Here is a 14625-nt window from a genome sequence, read left to right as displayed (position 1 = left end):
ATTTATATACATTTATACACTTTAACAATTATTATTAAATAAAAACACAATGCACTTAACAATGGTAATGTGGCTTTAAAATAAATGAAACTGAAAAAATTCACTCGCATTGAATTTTTATAACTTAAATATGCTATCAATGCAGTTGGGCTGTGAAGCCATGGGATACCCAAACAAATATGTATGCTCCATTCTATCCAGTGTTATAGGAATACTAAAAATTTATATCACAAATTTCAAGTTAATTTTTTTTTTCAACATATATTTTATATGAGAAAGAAAAAATAATATAAAATTTCATTCACACGCAAAATACAGACCAAATTCAGTGTTAATACATACATTATAGCTATATAAAAATGTTCTATGTAAAAAATAGTGCAGGAAAAAAGTTTGTTAAAACGTTTGGTTATAGCATATGACTATTAACACAATAGAACGTAGTTATATTAATAGCAAAAGTGTTAATCAGCATTAATTTGAATATTCTACATTATTAAAAATATAATACTAATACAATTAATCACAAAACCATTTTTAATAAAGTAAATAAGCATATAATTATTATTTTTTAATTTTCAATGAATATTATAGTATGTCATTACACCCACATATATATACATGCATATGGAAACAAACTGACCACACTTTCTTTGCATACAGAATTATACTGTTAGCTGCACACAACAGTACAATAACTGTTGATTTTATTGCTATAATACATATTTACATTCAACCCCCTTTCCCTCCCAAAAAAAACCCAGGATAATTCTGTTTACCTATGCCTAGGATGAATTCTTAAAAAAAATTCCACATTTTGAACAAATATATTAACAGATAAATTAAACAAATGAAAAAATTACATCTTAAGTTGTTAACATAGCCTATTAAGCTGCCATGTTGCATAGATAATTTTCAGATTCTCTGGGTACTTTTAGGCAAAGTTAGAGGTTCTAAACTACTTTAAAAACTGTTTGAATTTCCTCCAAACAATAAGAAGAATGTTCAGATATTTTGTAAGAACAATTCTTACATTTTTCCAGTCCAAAAAGCAGGAAATACCTTAATATTTAGAACAACCATGTTTTAACCATTTTATAATTGAACTAGACTACATTATTATCTTCTAAAAGTTCTCTCAAAGAACAATTTTTGTGTAACTAGAAAGTGAATTACTTATAATTTTAATATGCTATCATGTTTTGTCATTCTGCCTTTTAATAAGTTATATATAAGTACTTTATATGTGTTACAACATTGGATACAGAATATTACAGTAAATTATATCCTTAGTCTAATGATTCCACAATTCCTGAAACATTTCGGGGATTAATATCTGGAAATTGAAACAGATGGAGTAAAGTAAAATGCCAACAGCCACAGTCATGATTAATAAATTGGTTTCTGTTTGTGAAGTTAAATAACATTCAGTGAAGTTTCAATGCATCCTGTCTGGATTTATTAGTGGACAATGACCATAGCAATAAAACTTTCTAGGATAAACAATATTTTGTTCCAAAACAATCAGCACTTAAACTTTTTTTAGATTTTAGTAAGAATGCAAAGAATACTCACTGCCAAGAATGCAAATGCATCTTTGATGTTATCTGGTAAGGGGAATTGTCTATGAACTAACTCAGAAGCTGTTTTCTGACTGGTGACTTAAAGCTTAGCATCCTAAAATAAGCCTCCCTCCTTAAAAAGAATGTTGCTGTAGCTCATTGAAGTCAATGCTTTGTGCAGCTCCACTTGGTTGTTAATTAAACACTATTGGCTTTTTAATAGCAATCTATTAGAACATGATGCCTTTTAAAGCAAAAACTTACATGAGTTTCATAAATTTATTTTTACTTTTACTTTGTGTGTTTGTAAAACTTACTTTTCTCTGATGAAAACTAACAAATTCTAGTTACATCAAAATCAAGCAAGTTTTGTGATTAACATACCTATATATTTTCAATTTTTTTTTTCTTTTAATAACTAGCTAAAATGTATAAAAAAGACAACTAAGGAAGAAATCATTTTGTATTCTTGTAAGAATGGATTTAATGGACAAAGGAAATGTTGGAAAGTTCTTTAATATGTCATTTTTTTCAACAAAAAAAATAATTAATTTCAATTACTTATTATTTTTTTAAATAAAATAAGAACTAATTCTTTATATAAATTGTCAACATGTTTAAAGATTTAAAATAAAAAAAAATACTATATTTCTAACAAAACTTTCCTGAGAAATGAGTTGCATCTTTATGACAAAGATGACCTTCCACCCATGTCTTCTATATTTTGTTCTTTGTTATTTTCTATTTGTATATGCGAGTGCATGGATGTTGTTTGTGTGTATGTATGTATGTAAAACAAATTTTTACTATATGTTAAGAATGATGGTAAAATTAACTGAAATAGCAAAAGCATTTTTAAAATTCATAATGTAAATACTTATAATAGTATGTAATACATTTGATTATCAGTTTATTTTTTTTAAGTATTATGAATAGTGTTTTAGCAATTCCAATACAGGCTAGTCTTCAACTGTATCAACTATTATTTACTATGTTTCAGTAACTTATAAATATGAAATAAAATTAGTTTTAATCGCATTTATATTTGTTAAATACTGTAGTTAACATAAATTCAAGTTATATAATTTATTGTATGTATATAGGTGCAGAATAATGTTCACATACACATTTGTTGTCATATGAAATGCTGTAGAAAATGTTTCAGGTAAATACTATTTAATTGTGAGTGATTATAAAATTTTTTATAGTGATGTAAACTTTTTAATCAATAGTGCAATTAATTGTTGAAAACCAAATGAAATTATAAATATAGAAGCACAATTACAACAGACAACATTATTATAATTATTAGTAATTTTGAAAGTTTATTTCTAAAAAACTAATTATACAAAATTGTAAAAACCAAATGTTTATTGTAATATTAATAGCAAATAATTGCATTAATTTTATAAATACATAACATGAGGAATTAATGAAACCAAAAACTGAAATTAACAGTCTTGATTCACTTATAAAATTTTTAAATTTGTTAAATATTTAAATTAACATTTTCAATTTGTAATGAAATTTAACAAATACTTTATCAAAACAAAAATAAAACTTAAAAGATGACCCAAATATATAAGGAAAAAAATGATTTAGCACAAAAAACTACCAACTTTTCTCTAAAGAGGCAACGCCATTTCTAAAACTACATAAAAATCTAAAAAAAGCCTGTTAAACCAGCTGTCAGTAGCATCAGTTCGTCTTCTACACCAATCCTATCAGTCTGCTGTAAATTCACTTTTACTTCCACTCTTCAGACATAATTTTTTTTTTTTATAAAATTGCATATAGTAAAGTGGAATAACTGATTCCTGTGGACAGATAATTGATTCCTGCAAATTTGAATTTATATGGCAAAAAATGATGCAATAATATTGTTCTTTTTAATAAATTAATACAAAATATTATAGAATTCATCTTCCTCACTGGATTTATGCATACCAGGATATTTAGGCTGTTTATTTTAAATAATAATAACTTTATTCTAAGTAAATTAATCATACAAATAATAAAATATTAAAATAAAAAGAGTAATGTGGTTAAAATAAATTAAAAAAATTGGTATTAATAAAACAAGAGGCAAATTAAATTAAAAATAAATTGGTGAATGGTCAAACTTTGTATGATGCACAATTCTAAGAATTCTAAAAAAAAGATGCATTTATACTTTCCGTGGAAGAAAATGTTGCCTATTAAAAGAAAAATTGTGAAAAGCCTAATTTTGTTAACTGACTTATCCAATTAAATGTATAAGTAATCATAACCTGTACATCATATTTAACTTAACCAAATTTTACTTGAAAATGTCAGATAAATCCTGAATCACGGATAACTTTGACAAATCACTCACTGAGGTGGAATACATAATCTCAACACCAATCCTATGGAGTTACTGAGTTTTGTTAATAACATTTATAAACTAATCATGCAAGAAAAATTAAATTCTGTTATGCTGCCATCTGATGAATTTAAGTCTATAAAAGCCATCAAAAGTCTCCTACACTACTATGATTTGATTTAATTAATTGCATATGACTTGATTTAAAGAACTGATGATGAATTGTTATATTTATACAAATATTTTTTTACTTATCTTACTCATTTAATATATGATATTACATTATAATTAGTTATGATACGTCCCTGAGGATAAAAATAATTATCTGAAAGTGCTAGGATGCAAATTTATATAAATATTTGTTGGTAAATGGATTTATAATTTATTTTTATAATTTTTTATATTAAATAATATTATTTGTAATTTCAGTATAAACAAAGAAATATTTTTATATACGGTATAATTTATTTAAAAGTGTATATTTAACAAACATATCAGTAAAAATGCAATATTAAACAATTAAATAATTACAGTTTACTTAATCTTACAATTAGTTCCAAAATAAGTTAAAAATTATAAAAACATTTTAAAATTTGTCTCTTTTATTTACTTTTTCTGACATATTGTATTCTCGTTCACTATTTATTCTAAAATCTATGTTTATGCCATGGATATTAATTACCAGACTTTAAAATGAATAAAACTTGCCATGAATAAATCTAAACTCAGTATCTGAAAAAAATCTAATTTTGTAAAGAACATTTGTAGACTATTAACATAAAAATATGTCAATAAAACTGCATCAGTTTCATTCTTATGTTCCAGTTACACACCTACTGTGATCCCAGCCGAGCGTTAACTACCAATCCCTTTCCACTTTTTTTTCTTTCTGCCTTAGATGAAGGCCAATTGGAATCAGATCAGCCACCACCCTAGTTCCATCTGTATCATCACATTGGCACTTTTTATTAGCCAGTAGAGTAGCCACTTCTTTATTAGAACCCAGTGAGGTAGCAACTCTGTGTATCTATGGAATAGTCCAAGGACTATTTCCTACCAAGGAATATTTTAATAAAAACTAAACTAGTGGCGCCTATTGAATAAAGCCAGGCTTCCTAATGCGCATAAAACATAAATATAATCTAAGCAAATAATTTGAGATTTATGTCTTCTATCACTTTGGTTGTACTCATCGTGCAATGCTGGCACCTTCAAGTAACCAGCTGCTTCATTATTGGGGTTTAATGGGGAGGTATAGCTTGTCCAAGCCGAATTGGCACAGATCTGATGAACAGCATAGCTGTATATCTTGCTGCCTAATGAGCATGGGCTTATAATAGTATTCGATTAAAGACAGTATGTTTACAGTACAACTATTGTTTATTTCAATCAATGAACAAATTCACATCTTATATTTATTAATTACTTATTTAATCCTGTATTTATATATTATTAAATTAATAATTTATTTCTTTATTAGATACTGAAATATATATGTTATGCATTATTATACAGACTAATCGGCTATTACTGATTAGTGTTTAGGCCTAAATGTATTTATTTATAGTTTTATAACTGTATAAGATATTCAAGCCAAACACGCACAAGACTGATGTCTACTTTTATGCTACGCTCTTTGCCATTTGTTCTGGGAGTGGCGAACAACTGTACGCTAGCCTAGGCAATGAGTCATACATAAGAAAAATTTCTTTATTCAGGTTTGTGTAAATGATCGAACAATGTGTCATTCTAAACAATCAAATGAAACATTAAATCTCTATTTACAAACTGTTTCTGATTCAATCAGAGACTAACTTATTTTTGTAAATGATTCCGTTCTAATTTATACTGTATTTGCAGTTAAAACTTGTCCAGTTAATTGTGTGTATCCGAAGAGTATAAGGTTATCGTTCGATTATAGCATTCTTTGAGTTTCAATTCTTGAAAGTAGCTGAAAGTCATAAGTGAAATTTTAAAAGTAATTTATTTGCATTAAATTACTAAATTTTTGTTGGCTCTATTCTTATGGTAGTAAATTGATTTTATTATTTTGCATACTATGTCTAATTTATGTAGAGAAGACATTCACCACCAAGGGAAAGAAATTAAACACGTTTTAATTACATGCCAGGAGAAGCTGCAGTTGGAATGTTTGATAGTGACCCCAAAAAAGTTGTACAATGTGTTGTGTCTGCCACAGGAATCTCAAAACGATCAGTTTAACGAATTACTCATGAAATAGCTTTGGAAAAAATTCATTTCCCCTTGCAGAGGAATAAGACAGTTTAGATCAGAATGCCATATGAGGTAAAGTGTTAAAATTTTACTTAAACAAGGGCTGCTTGCATTCTCTAAGGAAACCTACTATAAAACTAAAAAGTAATGGGGTATTTAATGGGCAAAAGAGTAGTTTACGAACATTTTTGTTAAGCATGAACTTCAAATGGAAGAGAATCAGAAATAACAGGGCAATTTTTATTGAAAAACATGATGTTGAGTACAAACGATTTGAATAAAGTTGAAGAAAACCAAGAAGACATAGATCGAGTTGAAGGAAGACCAATCGTCTATGTCGATGATACATTATTTTAAGTTCTCATTGCTAACAGAAATTTTGGTAGCCTTCAAATGCACATAAGTGTTTTGCTGTGCCAATTTCAAAAGGAGAAAGGTTAATAATTATCTGCGCCGGTAATGAAATGGGATTTGTTCCCAACTGCTTGACAATATTTCAACAGTGACAAAAAAATATTGGTTGATAAAACATCAAAAGAATTAGTAGTTCTTCAAATGATATTAAAACCAAGGAATCAGCTGTAACAATAATTCAAAATAAAAAACAAAATGACAGCAAAAAAGACACAAACACCAGTAGAAATAAAACTAATGTTAGCAAATAAAATTCGACATCTGCTGACAGTAGCCATTTAAAGTGAAACAAATACTGTCAGTATAATACAGAAAATTTTAATAGATAATGATAAACTTGAAAAAAAAAAAAGGATAACTCATCAACAATTTATGAAAAAGTTGATAGTTTTGGGAAAATTTAGTATTTTTTAACCAGATTGAATTTTCGGACGAAAATCGCAAATATCTCAAAAACGGTCAATCCTAGCAATCTGAAAATTTTTTTCGACCATCCTAAACGATATCTCATCCGCTCCCAGTGGTAACTGACAGATGATAATATTTTCAAGTGTCCCTGTGGTGCTGTTCGGAAATTGGGGAGGGGCTGCGATGGAGTGCCCCCATAATATCTAGGCAACTGCTCATCCGACTTTCATGGTTCAAACGACGTATGTATCAGCAGGTCGAGCACTAACTGTTTTTTAATGCATTGGGTACACTCTTGATCGAGCAGATTTTGGTTTTCTGGAAATTAAATCATTTAGCCCTATGTTTTGATTGCACTTGCCCACTGTAAAACGTACCGATCCGATCTTTTGCACTCCAACCTGTGCGGTAGCGCAGTTGTAAAGTATAAACATATGAAAACTAAAACTGAGAAAATAAAAAAAATATTAAAAAAACTTTTTAAAAGCCTCTTAGATTAAATGCACTAAAAAGTAAAAAAAAAAAAGAGTGGGGTGCAAACATGAGCACCCCACTCTTTACGCCATTCATCATACTTATGAAAAAATTGGCAAAAACATCAAATTTTTAATTTGAAGCTGTGACTTCCACATAATCTTACATACTCATATCACCATCAAAGCTTGTTAAATCGATTCTGAGATACCATCCTAAAATTATTTTTAACCTTTTAGTGCATTTAATTTAGGAGTGGTGTTTTAAAAATGTTTTTTTACATATTTTTTTATTTTGCTTTTAGTATTTAAAAAATAAGTTAGCAAAATATTTGGGTATTGTTTTATTCAGTTATGAATTTATTTAAGTTTTTATATAAATATAAGACTAAAAATAATTTAAAAATTTATGATGTGAATTTGTTTATTGATTGGAATAAACATTAGTATAAAAAATACTAAAAAAAAAAATTATATAATAAATTAGTATAGAAAAATAAAAAAATTACTACAAGATAAAAAAATGTATACCGCATATATACTGTCTTCGATGAGGAGCATATTAAAGCCCCGCGCTAGCTAGGCAACCATTGCTAGATCAGATCTGTGCGAATTCAGCTTGGACAAGTTATAGCTCTCTCTTTAGTACTATCTTACCATGTTTCCTAAGCAGAGGTTGTAAAATTCTTAGACAAGTTACATATCAAGTAAAGCTACACCTACTACTCCTCCAAAAATCTAATTTCAAGACAACCAACTGTATTTGGAAGTTATAAATAAATATTCAGAAGATATTTCTAAGCAAATCATAATGAGGATATAAATTACACTGATCGTGTGCTCAATAGGTAGTTATAATATAATCTAAATGTTTCTTTTATAAATGTATTCAATGTAATTCTATTTATATGGAATCTGTTCATTCAGACATCTAGATCATCTGGGTCAATTCAGCATTGATTGGGATATTTTATATACATAAACCTTTCACAAAAATTTAGAATCCCATTTCTTTGGTAATTTTGTTCCAATAATTTAATTTCAAGTCGGTACAGTATTATGAAATAGACACGGTAAATTAATTTAATTTATTAACTTTGTTTATGATCAGTAAGCTTAGATTTTCATATTTACTTATAGCAGATTCAAGGGTAAAAATTACAGACCAATAATTTAGTTGTATGCGTTTATAAACAAGCATAAGCTGCTGAAGCTGCATTAGCACAATGAAGTCATCTACAAGTATTTCTAAATTTTCAGAAATGTTGAAATGCCTAAATTTTGAAGAAAATAGGCCTACCATAAAAAATGGCCTATTTTCTTCAAAATTTATCTTACTGTGAGTAAAATTTGAATTTATTAACATGATTTAAATAAGTTTCTATATTATATTTCCAAATTATCTAAACCATCTCTGATCATGTCTATTCTGGATGGACAGGGTTTGTATTATGTTATAAATATTTACTTACATCCACAAGCTCAATCACCTGGTGTTCCCAGTTATCAGTGTTAAACTATTATCCTACAAGGGACCCCTTTAGTCAAAATTAAAAAAAAAATTGTTTAATAAAATTAAAAAAAAAAAGATTTTATTCACTTTAATTCCTGTCTCAGTAAAATCTTTTACTAAAATGCATCCCCCAATAAGTAAATCGTAAAAAGAATTCATTTTGTGGAAAGAAAGTTTTTAAATAGTTTCCATGAAAATTGATTAAAACCCTTTACCCTTTAATATAATTGATCTTCACTAAATGCCAGCATACAGTAACTGGTCTAAAGGGTAACTACATCCAGTATTACTTAATTATCTGGAATAAATTTATTAATGTGATAATAGTCAATACCATTTATCCTCAATCACACCCTTTATTTTTTTAGCATTATACTACTCAAGATCAAGATATTACATGTACTTTACGGATCAGTAAAATTATTCAGGAATGTAGTTAACAGACTTGACCAGCAGTCTAAAAAAGTAAGTAATAAAAAATATATAGTTTCAAGGTTAGATCAATCATAAAAAAAATTAAAGAAAACAGAAAAAGATAGTAAGGTATGGTCAAGTAATTTGATGATCCTAAATAGTGTCGCTCAGATTTATTTAATGCATTTCAACATTTTAAATAATGTAATATTTTACAGATCTTGTAAGACTTTTTTTATCCAAGACTAGATTCAAGATATTAAGTTTACATTAAACATTTTTAGATAAACACCTTCTTATCTGGTAGATTCAAACAATCAATATTTATACAGGTGTAGTTCAAGAATTGTTATATGTTAATTAAGTATGTCTACTTAAAACTGTTGTTAAGAAACAAAAATAAATTAAAGAAATATAATTTATTTCAGTTTTTTCTTCTGCTTAGAATTCAACATTTTTACAAGGACAATATATCTGAATCCAATACACAATTGATAAATATACTGTTCACTGTATGTGAAAAAAACCATAATAAAGAGAACAAATCAATATTTTTTTATATTAATTATTTAATAACAGATCTATGTCATTTTACTATAACCCGGATCATTATTCTTTAACAACAAACCAATTTTAATAATTGTCAATATATATTAGCCATATGGTGTAATTATCAAACTAACACACCTTCCCTCATTCTCTCCACCTGAAATGGTCTAGTGCATCTGGCAATTATTTTAAGTACTACTGTTTTATCAGATGACAAGTTCTTACAGATGAAACTGTTTTATACCACTCATAAATTAAAACAATAAACATAATTGATCATCAGTAATTTTCTTGAGAAGCTAGTGAGAACGAGTCAACATGTCACTTTTGTCAGTCTTCTCTAGTTTTTATGCTTTGTTAAAATGTAAATAGCACAACCTACCATATACCACAAAAGAAAATAAACAAAATATGTTAAAACAGCCAGTTTTAAACTATTATCTTACAAAGGATCCCAAAAATTACAAAATTAAAAAAAAAATAATTTTATAGAAATTTACATGCATAGAGAATTGCACAGAGGGTTATTAACCCTCCGTGCTGAATTATTTTTTTGTTTTTAACTCAGTTAAGTATACTGGTTATCAATATTTATATATATGTCTTGGAATACAGAATATTTGAAAAACCCGAAAAACATGACCATGCTGTGCAAGGGAAACAAAAATGTACTGATTTATACTGTCCTTGCAGAACACTTGCTCACACGTGGCTGACCGTATTCCTAAATTTCTTACTTGTTCATGCTGGCAATTAATGTTAACTAATTTTTTAGTCTTTTAATTAGATAAAATAATTGATTTCTTAGTTTTATAAAAATGAGAGACCTACATTTGTGGAGTTTACTTATAAAAATTCTGTGTTAAATTTACATGCAATAAATCCTCAATTTATTCCATACATCAATAATTGATTTAGAATTTTTATTTTACTTTTATAGTTACATTAATTTACAATTTATTTTCATCCGATTTCATCTATCATCTGACTTGTTTATGATCTGAAAATTAGTTTTTAAATAAATTCCTCTGAACATTTTAGAATAGATCTGATACAAGTAACTATACAATTTATCTTTTAAACACAAAATGATATAATACATTGTATATTTTTAAAGTTTTAAATAAAAACTTTAAAAATATATCTTTTAAATAAAAAGATTAATAATAAAATTAAAGATATATTTATGTAACAAATACTTTATTACAAAGGATATCGATAATCTCCAAAAAATATTAATTTAAAATTAAAATAAGAGAATCAATGTATAATTATAAAAGTAAACAATTATCTAATCAACACTAACTGATGTACAAATATTTATAAAATAGATCTATTTATTAAAAATCTATCCTCTTTCAAAAGTTATGAAAGTTCACACAAATTTAACATTCCACCAAAAATAGTTGGTTCAATATAACTACTAACTGCACAGTAACAAAATATAAACGTTTCTGATGCACTAACATATGATGCCAACTCAACAGTAACATGCTGACCTCCACCAGTAGAGATAGAAAACCCACTGTACTACCACGCATATGTGCTTGGTCAGCAGGTTGCATGTATGCATAGTCCACGTGCCTGCATAAATAACTAACTTTGAGTAAAAAAATTTTACTCACATTAATTTTTGTAAACCTATCCTGTTTTGCATCCTGTAGTGTGCTATTTTTAAACTAAACCTTGTCTGCTGTTCTTTGCTGTACTTGTAATGACATTATTAAACTTTGAAAACATTTCTTGAATTATCTTAGTGGATCTTAAATGCATATAAGGTTTGATCGTAGCATTAATTGGGAACTGAATTAAGACAGGCAGTTTTAAATTTTTCACTTTTAGATGACAATTCTTTCATTAAAATATAAAATCAATGAAAACCTAACAAAAAAGGTTTACAATGGATTTTTTTGAACATAGAAAATATTTATCTATTTTAAACACATGAACATAATATTTATTTTATTTATTGTTGATAGATCTTAGTTCATTCTTAGATCTTACAAACTGAAATTTAGAAAAACAAGCATAAATAAGCTGGGGAGGCTCATAATATGAATGTGGAAACTGTTTGGTTTACAGGGACTTGGCTTCTTATCTAAGATTGGCACAGTGCACTTTACAACTAATGGATGAGGTACCTAATTCAATGATTTCCAGAAAACCAAAACATACGGTTAAGTAGGAAGTCAAACTTCATGCTTTTTTCTACTCTACACATAAGTGGGTTTTGCATATACTGCAAAACTGTGGGTAATATATAACCGTAGTACCATGTCACTATTTTAGCATGGTACCCATAAAAGGGTTTTAGCCCCAGACATACACTGATCATTCCATGGCTCAAAAAATTACTAAAGAGGTTTAAGTTCAGACAATGATCATAACCAAACACAGGCACTAAGTAAAATACTTATTAATTTAATAAAATCCTCAAAACTTGTAAACCAATAAAGATTGTAAGTTTAATTTTTTAAACTACATCATGGTATGATTTTCTCTATAACCACAACACAATATCTGCAGGATTAGTGTAAACGCTGATATTTGAGATTTTGTCCTGAAGGTGCTATCAGGTGTAGTATAATAATGGAGTCTGGAATACAGGGGAAAAATCTTCTGTTCATGTAGCTAAATTATTAATAATTTATACTATTAACTAAAATGATAATGATGAATTAACATGCAACAAATTTAGTGTACTTGCAATTAAAAAAAAAAAACAATGGAGGGAAAAATAAGATAAAATATTAGATAATTTAAATTTAAATGAGATAAAATATGTTTGTGACTCATCCTTAGTTAACAATATTCTTTTTTAATGGTGCTAATTGTTTTAACTTTTGTACACGTTTTATTGCATTTTCTCTAAAAAAACATTTTTAGCTTTTAAATTTTGAAGAAATTTTTATTTACTTCATTATTTGTTTTGAGCTTACATTAAGTTTATTATATTTAATTTTTTTAATTTGAAGGCTGATCAAATTCTGGGTCCAAAAATTCAAATTTTAATGTTACAGATAAATATTATCAAACAAATGTAACAAGTTATTTGCAGTTTCATTTTTCTTAATCAAATATTGTTTGGTCTTTTGCAATGACAGTAGCACACTTGTAAAACCAGCATGAATGTTTAATGGTTTCTGGTTTTTGGGTGTATGATTATAGCACTTATATATCAGGTTCAGAAATGTAAATTGTGTGCAGCTGCCAGTTTGATTGAATTTCAAGGGAGTCTATTGAACTAACTGACATCCTTCAACAATTCCCAAATATTTCCATTCTTCAGCTATGTTAACTACTATTGCTTGGGGGTGGATTTTTATAACCTAAATATTCTACAAAATCATGGATTTTTAAAAGAAAATTCCTCTGTCCCATTTTCTTTTATAACCATTATGATGTAGCATTTCAGTGTTTGGTGCAATTGGTGTCAGGCAGAATTGTTTATGCAAAAGAGTCATTTTTCTCTTTTCTAAAATATTAATTGTGATATATTTAGTTTTTAAATATAAATTACAAATTTTAAAACAAATATATTTATATCTAAGACATGTAATATGATTTATACTGAACAGTACAATTTTAGATTTATACTTGTAATTACATTATTTAAAAAACTAAAAAATATACAACTTAAAACACTGGGAAAAAAAACTGAAATTTCATTTTGCAATACACCAAAATTTTGTTTTAATATATTGTTTACATTTATCCATAAGCTTATTTTAGGTTTCACTAAATTTGCAAAACTACTTCTTTTAGTTCTATACGCAACTGTACTTCATTTATCTGTATATATTCTTTATTATTTTATTTAAATGCGAAGTGCAAGAAATTCAATCAAATCTGACACATAAGTAAACAAGAACAATTCCAGTGATGGGTTTACTACTACATGTAAAATAAAACATTGCAAAATAATAAATTTATATCTTAAACTTGCCACAGTATAATTAAAAATAACTTTGATATGGAATTTGTAATTTTTAGAAAAAGATTCCATTTTTAGGGCATAATAGTTTTTGATTAAGATGTTACAAAGTTCATCTGGACGTTGCAAAGTATTTCATGCAGTAGCACTACCACACCTGTCAATCACATTCAACATTGCATGGAAGCACTACCATACTTGCATGGAATGTGTTAATGGTTTCACACAGTTTAAGACAAGTTCAACATAATAAATCCCTTTCTATTTTTGAAAGACTCATTTTCTAAAGACTCATTCTATGCATAAAAAAAAAGTTTGAGGAACTATACCGATCCTACAGGAATTATATTAAACAAAAGTAAATTTTCTCTGTTAATTTTCCATATGAAATTATATTAAAAAAATTGAGAAAAGAAAGGTCCTGAATGATTTTTCACGGTGAGAATTTTTCATATTTGTCAGAATTTGTATCTATTATATCAAATCATATTTTCAAATTTTTTTACTATGAAATAAATTGATCTCACCAAGTTAAGTGGGATCTTTAGCTTTTTTATTGTTTACCTTTCTTCCAGTCGAAATAGAAAACTGTAATTATGTTTACAGTTGTAACCTTACAGGTTAAAATTTGAAAATATCTAAAAAAATGTTTAAAAATCCTCTTTCAATAACGCAATATTTAATCAGTATTCCATGCATAAAAGTAAAATAAATCATGCAAATACTTGTAAACAATAAAAAGTTACCAAACTTGTTACTAATCTATGTAATAAGCAATT

This window comes from Lycorma delicatula, chromosome 4, assembly GCF_047948215.1.
Source record: "Lycorma delicatula isolate Av1 chromosome 4, ASM4794821v1, whole genome shotgun sequence".
In the NCBI taxonomy this organism is placed as follows: domain Eukaryota; kingdom Metazoa; phylum Arthropoda; class Insecta; order Hemiptera; family Fulgoridae; genus Lycorma; species Lycorma delicatula.
Note: the sequence above shows the minus strand (reverse complement) of the source record.